Here is a 15,045-nt window from a genome sequence, read left to right on the forward strand (position 1 = left end):
ACACTGCTAATATCTGCAGAGAATCTCAGGTAATTGAACCCCTCCCTTAGGAAGACACACGCACATGCTGCATTTGCTAGCTTTCAAGTAATAATCCAGCAAGCAGATCGGAAAGAGTTTATGATGCTTTCTGGCCTGCGTGCTCGCAACGTTAAGGATTCTTATTGTCTCCTCTCCAGCAGATGTTGCCAAGCCAGAGATGAAGTTACAGAGACAAAGAAATACTCAGAGCAGGGACCACACTGCAAACCCCTGCTGCAGTAGTTATCCCTCTACTGTGCCCAGGAAATAAAGGAATGATTACAAAGTAATGCTATAACAAGCTCTACATTTTATCAAATATACAAGAGATGAAAAAATGAAGTAACTCTTAACAGACTGTAAAAGAAACAGTAATAGTACCTGATTCTAATTTCTCCTTGTTTTGTAAGCCTTACCAAATATACCTTCAAAATCATCCCTGTATTCCTATGTTCTGAGACCAACAGCATAAAATATGAATGCAACTCCTTATCCTTTTTTAATTAATTTCCCTGAGATGACTGGGAAAGCTCTCATCTTTGGCAACAGGAAGGCATCACAACTATTATACCAGATTCACACCAACAGAAAACTTAGCTGATGAGCTCTAGCGCTTAGAAACACCTACAGCTTAACTCTCGGTCTTCCTACATTTTGTATCACCTAAGGTTTTTCTCCTGGTCTCTGGATTTCTCTTTGGAAAAGTAAGCCAGGTACTGAAACAGGAATGATGCTGAAATGCCCTTCTAAAGGTTTTAAACATGTATTTTTAATTCCTGTTACCTTTGGACTACTCCCTCCTCTCTCATTTCTCTGTATGTCTCAGAAATGATACAACTCTGGCTAGCTTTTGTTTGGAAGAGATTAATGTGCATTTTATAACATAAATCAGGGAAGAATGACTTACTCAAAGAGCTTATCTGCAAATGAAAGGTCCACCCGACCTGCTGCTCGCATGCCTCTCCCCAGCCATTCTTAATTACAGCCCTTCCATGTAAGATTTATAGATTCTCCCAGAATCTGTACATTAGATCTCAGAGGCCCCTTTTAAACTGGGGGATTAAAAGCCTAACAGAAATTATTAAAGCAGTATGAGAATGCACATGTATATGAATGCTTTGTAAATTTTTATATATATAGTTACACTATGTATGATGGTTAATTATTTAAAACTCTGTTACCCTTTTGGCTTTGATAAATACATGGTAGGTACCCAGAGACACCACTACATTTCTGTGCACACCCTCAGCTTTACCCTCAACAGAAGGAAAAGGTGCAGGCATACACAGTCCTATACGTGCACGAGAGGGCATTGCATTGTTTTTCAGAGACATGGTCCACGCTTCCAAGTATTCTGTCATAGCCATGAAACTAGAAGTGGGCTTTTCTTCAAAATAAAAATCTAACAGTTTGCTTTCTCTGCTGTGAGAGCCGTGCTACATGGTGGCTGGGTTCTGGGCGAAGGGGAAACAGTGCAAGTTGGTGGAGGTGAAGGACTCCAGGTGCCACCACCAAGAGCTGCCGATTGTAAAGAGGGGAAGCAGCTGTGAGCACGACCCAGCCTGGCGAGGGGGGCCACGTCTCCACTGAGCTGGAGCAAGTCAGGATGCCAGAGGCCCTTTCTGCAGGATGGTCTTTTCCACATCTGAAGAGGAGTGCGCCCGCTCACAGAGCCCACTGCCTCACCTGATCATCCGTCATAGCAAGAAAGTAGTTGCTGCCGCGGGTATTTACTGCACGAGCAGAGCCCATCCTGCCTGTGTTGCTCAGCTGCTTCAGGACAGAACAGGGTGCTTCATCCCTCCATGGGGGTCTAAGCCTCAGCTGGGCTGTCCCAGCCGCACTTTGTTTCCTCAGAAGGGGACTCGCAGTCCCCCTTGATGCCACTAACTTCCCTCAAAGCTCACCTGCAGCCAGGCTCGGAGCAAGATAAGGAAAAAAACCACATTTCTGAGGGTTCCTGTCAGGCCAGTGGCTCAGCACTGGGGGAGCAGGGGAAGCTGCAGGTTACCTCTGTCAAAAATGCACATCCCTCTTGAAGGGAGCTTTGAAGTAACAAACTCTTTCAGATAAGTTTGTGCCTCTGCTTGGGTAAGGTGTTCTTTGGGCACTGCGGGGCTCCATACGCTCTCCTGAGCAACAAATGCTCTATTTTGGATATTTATTTCATATTTTTCTCTAAAGCTGTTCAAATATAAAATCCCACCGCTGACAGCACCAGAAAATATCCCCTGTGTGTTGAGCTCAGTACAGTTCCTCAGAAGGAGCCCGTCCAGCCCTGTGGAGAGGCAGCACCATGGCCTTGGAAACACCTGGGGAAATGGCGGCCTCAGGGAAACCTGGCCGGGGGAAATGGCAGCCAGCTCTCCTCACACCATTGTTGGGGAGTGTGGGCCAGGAAGCAGGTACTGAGACTAAGGCTCTAGAGAGGGGATGCTCAAATCTCCTGTTTAAAGGAAACAAACTCCAGCTGAATAACGATTATCAGCAGCCTGCATCATAGCAGGGGAGCCTGTGTACGATCCCAGAGGATGAAGCAGGCACCTGCCATGAAGGATCCTTTGTGAAGGCTAAAAACTGAACCCTCAGTAGCCTGTGGATGATCTCCACAAGCTTTGCACAGAGATGATTTTGTGTTACACAGCTGCAGGCCATTTTGAAGCAAAGTAGAGTTCTGGCTCATTTCCTGTGGGTTCAGCAAAACACCTGCACCTGAGTATGGGTGGTTGCAGGGCTTCACTCTTGGGTTAGCCTGCACCTAACCTGGGTGCTATGTTGCTCTGGCTGTAGGAGCGCTTTGAAGGTCTGAGGTGGGTATCAGACTCTAGCAGTGCTGCAGTGTGGACACGGACACGGACACGGACACGGACACAGACGTGTGAGTACTCTGCTTTTTGTTTCTGTTGTTTTTTCACCTGGGTGCTTGCAGCCCTGGGTGGGACTCACCTCAGTGAGGTGACCGTAAGCTCTGCTCAGAGCACTAAGATTGTGTGCCATTTCTGTTGTGTTACACTAATGGTTTCTTTTCAGTTGATTGAAGTTTAGGTATCTATTTTTTGCTTTTAGGAAAAGCATCCAATCAATGCTGTTGTGTTCTTGGGTGATGTTAAAATCTAGGTTTGTGTATTTTTGCACTGTCTGCTGAGGCAGGAGTGCTCCCTCTGAGCACCTCTGCAGGGCCAGCCATTTTTCAAAGGGTCTTGAAACTTTCTTGAAAACTCTCAAGTAACTTGCCGGCAAATCGTATCTCTGCCCAGATCCCCCATGGTATAAAGGCATCAACTGTCATTGATATTGCTATGCTAAGAGTAGCTACTCTGGGAATTTGCTTCCCCATTAGCTTAAACTGTGGGATGCCAAAAGCAGAAGTAAGCGGTGCTCAACCTGCAGAGCCTCAGCTGAGGCGGCTGCAGCTGCCTTACGGAAACCGAGCACAACTGGAGGCACCAATGTCACTTCCCTGTAAGTGATGTTTGGATATAGTTCAGACAGAGTTTGCTGTACATATGTCAGTGATGTTCCAAGTTTGGAGAGAGACCAAAATCTGAATGTTTTCTCATAACGCTAAAGCAGTCCCCATAAGTTGGGGGACACACAGCACTACGTGGACTACATGGACAGCTGTTTCTTAAGTTCAGAAAAATAACACAGTTTGTGTGTTTGTTGTTGTTCTGTGCAAAGTGAGCATAAACCTTCAAGCACCAGGTGTTCTTCAGCTGTTTGAAGTTCGGGGAGCATTCTGGGGGTCTTTTCAGATGACCTTTAAAATGTTTTCCCCAGTAATCTGGGCTCAGAAAGATAACGGGATAAATGTATATATTTCCATCTCTTAGAAGCCAAAGACTTTGCCTGCTCCTGTGTTCTCTGCAGTGTTACTCCTGAGGGTGAGAGGAGCAGGTCATTGCAGGTTAGCTCAGTCACCTGTGGCTCGCCCCAAGAACACCCTGCAGGTACAGCCATGTGTGCTCTTGGTCTTGAAGTACCACGAGTGCTGAGAGCCTGCACATGGCCTCGAGATACTTGTTTTCTCCCCACAATGTGCATATGGGTATCCTGTGACATTCATGCACGCTCCGTGCACTCTGGAGGGCAATAAATCCATGTGTGTCTGGCTGTTTCCCTTGACGTACCTGTATGGTGTATAATTGTAGCAAAACAGGCTGCCCAGGGAGATAATGAGCTCTGCCCCTACTACCCCATGGGTGGGGAAGTCTCTGTCAGCTGGTCTGGTGGAGTGGGCTGCAGCCCTCCGCCACGAGAGTCTGGTTTGAAGTCCTGCTAACTAACACGTTCCACATATGCACAAGTGCAGACACTGGAGTTGGCTTCAAGGGGAAAAGCACTAATTGCTTGTCCCCTCTGGAGCAAAGTCACATGTTCATGAGCCCAATGACTCTCATATGTGCCTGTGACCACTGATCAATAGATCAATATTTACTTCACACAGTCAGATAGTTTCCTTTGCATTCAAGGGAACTAATGTCTTGGGACCAGCATTACACCATGGTTGATAGTATTGTTACAGGTGACTGAATCCTCAGCAGTCTGAGGATTTGCATGTCACTGGATCCCAGGGTCTGCTATCAGATGGGCAATGCATCAGTATGTGCTACAAGCAGGAGATGGTGCCAAGTTTTCTGTCCTCACAGTTAACCTTAGCAGTGTCTGCTTTATCCATTGTGGGAACTGCATCTCAGCAAAGCCACAGGAAGCTGTGGGCTTGCAGGTATGGGCACAGAATAGCTGATAAGAGACAAATTTGGAAGAGGTACAGCCCACTTGTATGCGTATGGGGCTGTGCTGACTTCCCACACCTCAGACAGTGCTTCCTTTCTAGCTCTTCTTACTAGTCCGTGGTCTCACCTGCCTGGCAGACCCTAGCAAGTGTTCAGTAGAATCCAGTCCAAAAAAGGCCGGCATTCTTAGTTTGTGGGGTGTCTTATCTGTTCCTTTGTCTCCCAAATGTGTTCCTTTGTCTCCCAAATATATTTCTGCATAGAGTCTGTTGCACAGTATCTGTATGTATGATTGTAATAAAACTGGATTTCTTTTGGATTTATAGCTGAACCCAAAAGACACACTTTGGAATCCTGTTTCTGCTCTTAGTTAGATCCATGTGATTCTGATAATCTTCTACAAAGGGAGGACATGTGCATGTGACTCTGGACTGACAAGTGAGCAATCAATTCAGCCTTCAGTAAGTGAGCTGTAGCCAGCAGCAATTGCATTTATTGTCTCTTGCGCAGGTAGTTTTGCAGATAGAGTTTGGAAGGGGGGCGGTGGGGGGGATCCCTCTCACTGGAAAGCTCCTACCCTGGCAAAGGGAGAACGGGGAGTGCCCCTGTGCTTGCTCCTCATAAAGCAGCTTGTGTCTGCTGTCCATCAGGAGACAAAGGCTCTGCCTCTTAAATTGGCATCTCTATTATGAGAACATCATGTTCAATTCAACAAGAAGTTTATTTTCATCCTTCCTATAAGTAGCTGTGAAGAGGATGTGTGCCAGGGCTTTGAGTCACCCACGCACTGCACTGTGGCAGTGCAGTACTGTTTGCAATGTACAATTATGGGTAGTAGTAAATCCTTGGTAGGAAGGACTTGCCTTTTACAGTCTGTACAAAATTAGAAGGCAGACACTGAGACACAAACTTGTTTTTAACCCAAGGTAATTCTGGAGCATGTAAAAAGTGCCAGAGTTTCCCATAACAGGATAAGAGTAGTTGCTGCCATTCTCTAATAGTAGGAGGCTAAACAGCAGTAAGAAAAGGGTGACTTGGTATCCTAAATTCTGCGAGTTGCATGCAAAAACTCTACTCCTTTAAAATTGCTTGATATTTGTGTCTATGATACTTCATAAACTATTTTTTGCATCCAAATAAGAAAACTACCTTTGGGTGTCCAGTAGAAGATACTGGATAAATGCAGAGGCCACATATGTTGCCTTAATTACATATTCACTTGTTTGGCCTTTAGTTCTGTCTGGATTTTCAAGGCTGCAAATCAGTAAGTTCAGTTAATTATGTTGTCACTCATCTCCCAGGCAATTACAGTTGTCCATCATTATAATTTCTGTGATAGAAGCCCTGCAATGAGGAGTTCAGATTTCAGTTGCAATGAAAACTACATACTTGCCCAGTGTGACCCTTGTATCGTAACCCACTGTCCCTGAACGACCTACATCCTTGTGACAGGTCTGCTATTGCATAGTGTTACTTAGTGATAAGCACTGTGTGGGCTGAAATACAACCCACAGAGCCAGTATCTAATTATGTGAGAGGATTCAGATGGAGAAGGCTTTACAGTAATCACTGTTTTCACCACTTGTGAAAACCCTGCTGCACTTGACCTTTGGGTTCATAGTTTTCTCAATGTGTGAGGCAAAAAGGCCAGACACAGCTGGAGAGCAGAGCCTGGCTCTCAGTTCAAAGGCCTGCTGCAAAGTTCAGGGAAGATGCTGAGTTTCTTTCCATCACCTTCAGGAGGCTTTTCCTTTCACACCTCTCAACATGCAGTTAAGGATTCTAGGACAATGTTGTGGCACATTCCAGGACCGACGTAACATAAGGGTTTTCATTTTCAGTTGAGCTATTAGTTAATACACAAGAATGAACATGCCTACATCAGGGTGTAAATGTAATGGCTGCTTATTTCAGAGCTGGAGCTTTCTCCTCTCCCTTCCATCTGCTCCCTCACTCTGGTTTAACAGAGCTGCTACATAGTGGATCTGTCCTGTTTATAATAGAATTACAATATTTCATCATTAGGATGACAAAAGTACAAGTGATTATTCAGCCAAAGGCATGCTCCAAGTTTGTAGTTTGAGCGTTTCTTTTGGTAGCAATGTCAGCGTGAGCAGCACTACCGCTTGCTCTTGTTTCTGCTTTGCCTTGCAGCTGGGCAAGGAACTGGTTTGGGGAATACATTCAAGCTAAAAATAGCTCAGCAAGAAAAACTGCTGAAAGAACACACTCTTCAGATAACAGTACGTGGTGCAGACTCCTGGTGCAGCTCCTGCTGAAGGCTGATGAGGGCTCAAGGCTGTGTATTAAAACGTATGTGGAAGGGTCTTCTGACTGAAACCACATGCTGGTTATGATCTAGGTCACACTGTGCAGGTCACTGGAAATGGTGAATAATGTTTCATTGCAAAGCAATAGATTTTTTTTTTTTCTCTGAAGCAGGAGTAAAACCCTGGAGCCCTATGTTCCCACAGAAGAAAAAAAAAAAAAAGATGTTAAATATCTCCGATTTGGGCAAATTAAGAACATTGTGGCACAAGCAAACAAAAGGAATTATATAAATCCCAGGGGTTTAGTTCTATCCCATTATGTATGTATTACCATTATATTATATTTAAATAAAGACTTCTGCCACTGCTGAAGTGATACTAAAATCAAGGCTGATAGGAACTGCTTGAGCAACAGTAGGGAGTCTGCACTCAGTCACTAGCAGACCAGAAGCAAATCTTAGCCCAGTGGTGAGGACTGCCACTTTACTGAGACTTTCCAATGCTCCTAGTGAAACAGTTGCATACTCCTGGGTGCTTACTGGGTAATGATATGTACAAAAAGAAAAAAAAAAAAAAAAAAAAAGGAAGTTAAATTTTAAACTTCACTGTATAAATGATATAATGCTTGTTCTTCATCTCCTCCAGGAAGACTGAGGGTGGCTTGCCAGCCAGCCCTAAGCCCTGTAAGAAATTGTCTGTAGGCTCATGACTCAACTGCCTGGGCAGCCAGGAATGCAATTTCAGCCCCCACGGTTAGAGCTAACCGGGCGAGGAGGACAGAAAGACATGTCAGTTTGGACTGTAGCACTAGCTACATTTCAGAGTCCGTCAAATAGAGATATTGTACGTGGATGGAAGTGTCCCAAAATATCCTGAATTCAGCTAGGATGCTCGCTGTTGCACAGCTAGCGTTAAGATCCTGCAGTGCTGTCCTATAACCTATAACCAGTTGCCTCTACCAACAGATGCTACTGCAACATACAGCTGTGGGATTTGGGTCACTGGAGAAAACCACAGCTGGATTTGCAGAGAGCAGACAAAGAAATATTGGTATGCATAGCTTGTCAGGCTGCCTCTGCTGACTGTATGTAAATTCTCCTCCACCCCCTCATTTAATGCAAAATTATTTGAGAATGGCCGTTCTTGCCATGGATACAGACTGCTGAGAATTTCCCCATGCAATGTGAGCTCTGGAGAATATACTTCTCTGTTCCCTGTAACCTGTATTTGTATATAAAGGGCACTTTAGCAATCTGCAAAGTGATAAATAAACATCTGTGGCATATTTGCCATTGCAAGGTGTCGCATAAAGCAACAGCAAGGATTTACCCCAGAGGTGGTGGTATCAAGTTGTGTGAGCCTACTAACCCAGCAGCTTCAAACCCTAACAGGAGAGGGCACGCTGTTGCACTTTGCAAACTGGTTGTAATGTCAGGCTTTACATCAAGGGATCGCTTTCTTAATCACTGAAGTAAATCAAGGAAACGCAGCGTGCTCTTGGCTTTGTGTAATCCCTAAAGAAAAAACTTAAATGATGGTGATTCCTAAAGTTGCAAATGCTTCTGGGATAGACAGCCCCTGCTGGGACCATATGTATGACTGCACACCTGCTAGCCAATTGCAGGAATCTCTCTGGGAACACTCTCCCTGGCAAGGCAAGCACTTTCTAGTTCTCTCCTGTCACTCACCCACACAGCATCCCCAAAAGGATGGGATATCCCTGCCTTCAGATAGCATATCGCCATCTGTTGTACTATTTTCTGTTTCTCTCGTGCACGCTATTGTTAGGCCAGCATTTTTCAGCACAGAGCTAGACCAACAGCTTACCCTCATGCTGTCATTAACCAAGACTGGCAAGGGTCACACAGCTTTTGCTCACAGCGTGCTCTGAATCCTGCTTCTTTACTGCATTGCCAGTTATTTTATTTTAATCTTTGCTTTTTTTCAAAATTTCTCTTGAGGTTATCTGTTGATTTGCAATGCAACGAGTGTTCCCGCTATCAGCGTGCAGAGTGAAATGAGAAATTCCATTGACAACTCAAAGATGTGGCACAAGCGCTCTGTAGGAGCGTGAGTGTTGCAGGGAGAGGAATAATCATCTATTTTGTAGTTATTTCACCAGCAGATCTCAGTGCTCTGCAAAGCTGCTCTGTATGGTTATCTCTATTATTCAGAATAGGAAAATGTGGCAAAGTGTCTTGTCTGGAAAACCAGACTCACATACCCTCCAGGGATTTATTCACTTCTCTCTGCAAATGGTATTTTAGTGATTCTGTGTTTCTTTGGTTTTAAATTGGGCTATATGAGGAGTATGACTTGTCACTTGATGCCACAAAGCGTGACACTGAGCATTACAGACAGGCTAACTTAGATGAAAATGCAGAAAGGATTTGAATTTTAAAATGTCATCCTCATATTCTGTCTGCTCTTTCCCAAAGCTTTTTGGGATCCTCCTTAGTTCTGTTTAGGAGCCTGTGTTTATTTATAGTGGTGTAAATCCAAATAGAGGTTGCTGGCAAATTTCAGTCAGGACAGAAAATTCTGAGCTTTTGAAATCCGGGTTCCTCAACTGAATAAAACTTAAGAATTTAATTATGTAACATTTCCTATTAGCCTGAGCATGTAGTTTTGACATTACTGCTATGATTTGTTGTGGTACAACATACACTGGTTTTTACTGTCAAAGTGCAAAGCAGCAACGGAAAACCTTTGTGAGGTCTCCATGTTCTTGAGAAAGGATTCAATTTTACCACATCCACGTCTCCTTAGAGTTGCGTTCTGTCTGCTGAGTAACTGCTGGGATGGGGTAAGCTAAGCAGAGCAATGTAAGGTGGCAGTGACAGGCCTTGACTCTCTGCAGATGACCTCCATCATACACTGGTTTTCCAGGCTTTTGTAGTATGTTTTGTTTCATTTCAGCTGATGCACAGCAAGTCATAGGTAATGCTGCCTTTGCTTTCTGGGCCTCTAGTCCACCAAAAAGTCCTTGCTAACCCTGAGCTTCCTGCTCTGATCATCCTTGTAGACCTAAGCTTGGTATTTCTACACACCTGTCATTCTCCATTATCTTTTTCCTTTATGTTGTAAACAGGCTGCAGAAAGACTTCTTTAAACTTAGTTGTGTGATGCCTGTAAATATAACTTTCCTTACCACATTAGTACTGGTTTGCTTAACCTTTTCTTGAGAAGGAGGATTTTTCCCCTGTTGGGTGGTATTTGGAAGTACTGTAGCCACTCCCTGTGATAGTTATAATAATAAGGCTGCAGTGTAGCCTGGCCAGAATGTGGCTTTTGCAGACACCCTCAAATTAGCCTGATCTCTTAGCAATAGACCAGCTGCTATCTGGAGAGACTGTTGTGAGATCCTGGCTTTTTATTTTTTTAAACATGATTTCTGAAAAACTAATGAAGTATTAATTCATTCAGAATTTAATTTGCTTAATGAATATGATCATTTCAAGCAAATTACAATGGCTGTTCATCTGTGAGCCATGTAGTCTTGATTTTGAGGGCTTTTTACAACAGTGAGGCAGTCATGTTTTTATTCTGGTGTTTGTCTCTTGGCCGAGTAGTTTTTTGTATAGTTTTAATAAAATAACTGTCACATGTTTGTACAACAGTGGACTAACTAGATTGAAGTAACCTGTGTCTAATGTGATTTAAGACTCAGATTTTACCAACACGCTGGTTATTCAAGCAGGTATGTTTCCTAGTTGCCTTGATACAGTCTTTTGCTTAAGTGGACCTTCCACAAAAGGAGGTCCTCAACCTCCAAAGGTGGTGTCTGTTTCTTTTTCATTTCACTGGATAGATACTTGAGCATGGATTGATACATTTGGGAGTCCTTTTTTTGTCTTTTGGTGTGTTACATGTGACAGCTAAAGAAAAAGATAGAAAATGAGAGTGCTTTCCCGGGGCGGGGGGGTGGGGGGGAAGTCTCCAGAGCCTGGAGAAGTCAAGGAAGCGTGCTGGCCACTTGGATGAGTTAATTAATCTGAAAAACAGATACTGAAGGGAACTTGTGGTGCTCTGTTTGACCCAAGTAGCTCCCAAGCTACACAAATAAACAGGAAAACGCCCACAAGACCTATTATACAGTTGCAGCTTGCCAGGTGGGCACAGGCAATGAAATCAAAAAGATTTAGCTAGAACTACATTTTAATAATTGATATGACTGTACAATATTTATTAAGTAGTGTTTGACTAAAAACAATGACCTTCTGTTCTGACCTGTTTTCTCTCCTTCCCCCCTCCCTATTTTCTAAATATTTCCCTCATTTTTCACCCCCCTCGTCTTCTCTAAGGTTATTTCAAAAAAGGTAGAAACTCTGCTCGACTGACCCAGTTTTTCTATATGAAAGCAGCAAGCCCAAGCCTCTGATTCCTGGGAAGAATTAAGATCTTGAATGAACCAGGCTACAGAAGTTGTGCTCAGAGCCGCAGGAGGAGGAAACTATAGTAACTCTAACAGTATTTGGAGGGCCAGCAACTGCACTGGATGAATTGCAGTTTTCTTAAATCACATGTGGGGAGCCAGTTCTTGGAGGAGAATCCAGAAACATGCTGAGTTCTTCACCCAAAGGTGCAGCAGATGACTCATCTGATAGCACTGTCCCATAAATCACTGATAACATACTGCTGTGGTACTAGCCATATGCCCTCCAGGTATAGTGTGAGCAAATGCGACGCGCACAGTAAGAAAGCTTTGTCTCTTCCCTTCCCTAAACTAAAAGCTGCACTACAAATTTTGTGGGAGAAGTGAATTCTATCTGCTTAGGTATTCTGCAGGCAATTCACAGCAACAGTTAAGGTGAAACTCATTCGTATCCAGTCTACATATAAATTTGGTTAGGTTTAAAAGGAGGGCTGTGGGGAGAACCATTACAAGACCCAAATTACCTCTCTTTCTCTTTTGTTCTTATATGCTTCAGGTGGCAAGTCTGAAATGGGGTACATTAAAACTGAGAAGCATGCAGCCAAACCCTCTTCTAGCTGAGATTTTACTTATACCAGTTCATTTTTTCAGGCACATGCTGTCCACCCTATCTTGTTTCTGTTTCAATTACAGTGAAGTAAGTGCTTGGCTTTAAGTGCATAAAACATTTTTCCTGCATTTCATTAACAGGTCTAAACCAAAAAACTAACCCTAAATAATCACAGAAACACAGCAACCATCCTCACAAATGGTGAGGGCTGCTACCGTGAATGCCCGAGTCCCTGCTCAACACTTGTGTTATCAGTAGCTCACAACTGCTACAGCACCTTGTTCTGGTCAGGTTTTTGTCATAAAACAGCACAAATGGCTGTGACAACCAGAGCAGCTTATTTTGGTCCCTATCGATTAAGTTCTGCAAATTAAATTAATTTCTTTCTGTAATTACTTGTGCTGCAGATCCAAACTAGCTTAAGGACCTGAATCATAATCCAGGGTAAGGTGAGGTATTACAGAGCATTATTGGCTTTCTGCAGATTTCCATTTTGTTTTATGACTACTTCTCACTTTACAGGGCTAGGGCCCAGATCTTCAGGCATGTGTAGGTGCCTAATTTCTGAGAGAGGATTTGAGCCTGAACACATGCTGCTATTCGTAGGCAGTTTGGCAGGGCAAAACAAGTGCACTATTTTCTTCCTTAAAATGTGTTTTCCTTATTTAATTACACTTGCTTTAGCAGTTTTCCTGCAAGTTTATTTACATAATTATGCTCCCTCGTGATATATTACAGCTTTCTGAACCCTGATTTTTTTTTTTTTTATTTCTAGTTTCCCATGTGCCACTTAGGCCAGAAGACCTATTCAAGGAATTGACTCTGTGTCCCAGAAAAGGTCCTGGACACTCCTCTCTCTGTTAACACCTGCTGCTCTGCTCTTCCCTTTCCTGCTGTGCACTGACCTGCTGCCCTTGCCTTCACTGTGCCATGGAAAGCATGTTTGATTATGAATTCCCGGCACTGGAGCCAGGGAAGTAGAACAGAGCAGTGCAAGGAGTTAGTGTCTTCCCAGAAGAAATCTCTTAATGGCTCTCCTCGGACACGTGAAATTTTTTCTTGTCCCCAGGCAGAACTGCCCTCTGGAATGACACTTCCTCATGTTTGCACAAAGTAAATACCCAACACTTTCAACAGGAAGTGTATGCTGAATCCTTAGCGATACAAACCTGCATCAAGTCATATGCATGTTGTTCAAATCAAAAACTAGCACAAAGGACTAAGTCCTCTCTGTTGCAACCCTTTATAAATGAATTAATGTGTTCAAAAATTCCTGCCAAATGTGCTGTGGGCTGGTCTGAGACAACAAACTGCTCTTTCTGGTTCAGCTGCAGATCTTGCCCAAAGCTGATAGGGTGTTCCATAATTAATTGTGCATGCATGCACTGTGCTTCATTACTGAAGCAAGCAAGCACCTCTGGTTAAAGAGCTTCTGTCCAGAGGGTCTGTTATGATCACACATGCTCAGGGCAGTTAGGTTTGTTACTTGCTAACCAGGGATTCATATTAGTAAAGTTCATTCTGTTTTTGCAGGTGTAATATCTGAAAGGGAACAAAGATTACCCTTCTCAAGAGCTCTTCAGCCCTTAAGAGAAAGAGACAGGGTAGTCAAGGTATGGCATGTACAGATGTACTTGAACCTCTTCTAATACACATATGTGAGCTGTAATGCAGCTCCCTTGGACCTGAAAAGCCTTGTAAACAGGAGGCTAAACTGACTCATTGCTTGGAGATGTTAAAAAAACCAACTTCAGCTTTTTCCCTTTCCTCCTGGCTTTTATCCCTGAAGACTGTTTCAGAGTAACTCTAGCAGCAGACACTAAACCTCAGCCCCCTTGACTGTAAGGCCAGTGCTGTCTGTCACCAGGTACATAACAGGGTTTTCAACTGTGTGTCACTGCCTGACACCAAGGAAGGGCATAGGCAATATTAATGCCTATGGGATCCAGCAATCTAAATCCTGGAGGCAGCTCCAGAAAGTCTCAGCTATCACTTGCATCTCCCCAATTCTTCCAATCCTTCCCCCTCATCACCCGCAATATTTTTCTTTTCTGTAGTCTGAAAAGCTGAGCCCATAATGGAAAAGGGACAAAACATGAAAGAAAAAAAAAATCCCAAATCCTCACGTAGCACCAGGTTTAAAAAGCACTTGGGCACTGTACAAGCTGTTAACAAAATACTGCAGCCACATGCAAATATCCAACAGCACCCCCCCCAGCTGGTCCCCGCTGCCAGCATCTTGTATTGCTGTCTAGTGCAGAGCAAGGAGAACAGGAGACTCCCTCGGCTTACACACACGCCCACAGAATTAAACCGTAGCTCTATATATAGCTCCTGTCTCATGCGAAGAGCTGAGCCTTTCAGGGCCCACGCTGTGCTTGCTGGAGTTATTTTTAGCATCAGTGCCAAGGTTACCTGGATGATTCCTGCCAAATAAGAATGAATGCTTTAAATTGTACACAGCTAATTAGTGGTGACAGCTGATCTTTTCTTTGTGCCTACCCCTGCCTTTCTGTCTCTGGAATAAATCTGTGTTGAGTCTTCCCAGCCTTCTGAATCCAGGGCAGTTCCCTGATTTCTAGTTCAGTGAGTAGGAGTTTGAGCAAAATTGGAACTTCATCAAAAAACCTTGATAATCTCCAGGTGAACTTAGGCTAGTCTCTAGACTGAGCTCAGTTCAGTATCTGCGTAATTTCTCCATTAAGGCTTCTAGTAGTTTGTACACCCCCACCCCTTTTTTTTTCTTAAAATCAAATGAAATATTCCCTGCAGTTCTGTGGACTCAGCCCAGTTTCCCACTGAATCTCTTGGTCTGGAGGGCCAATGCCTTTTCAGTCAGCAAAGCTGCACTGAGACATTTCTGCAAGGAAGCAGCACCAGACATGGCATTCTTGAGAAATAGGGCACAGCTTTTGCTTTGTCAATAGGTAAAATTTTCCTTTATGACTGCTCTGTGTTGAACTGTCACGCTTTATGCTTTTAGGCTGCAAATCTGAAGTGCTGTTTGCTTGGCTTTGTTCTGTCTCCAGCAGC

General features: G+C 43.8%; 1 protein-coding gene across 4 annotated transcripts in view; it reads right to left on the reverse strand.

The window, feature by feature from the left end:
• PHACTR3 (phosphatase and actin regulator 3) overlaps positions 1-15,045 on the reverse strand; it is a 109,984-nt gene that overhangs the window by 10,156 nt on the left and 84,783 nt on the right. The gene's annotated exons all lie outside the window — the stretch shown is intronic.

Source organism: Grus americana, chromosome 17 (genome assembly GCF_028858705.1).
Source record: "Grus americana isolate bGruAme1 chromosome 17, bGruAme1.mat, whole genome shotgun sequence".
Taxonomy (NCBI): Eukaryota; Metazoa; Chordata; class Aves; order Gruiformes; family Gruidae; genus Grus; species Grus americana.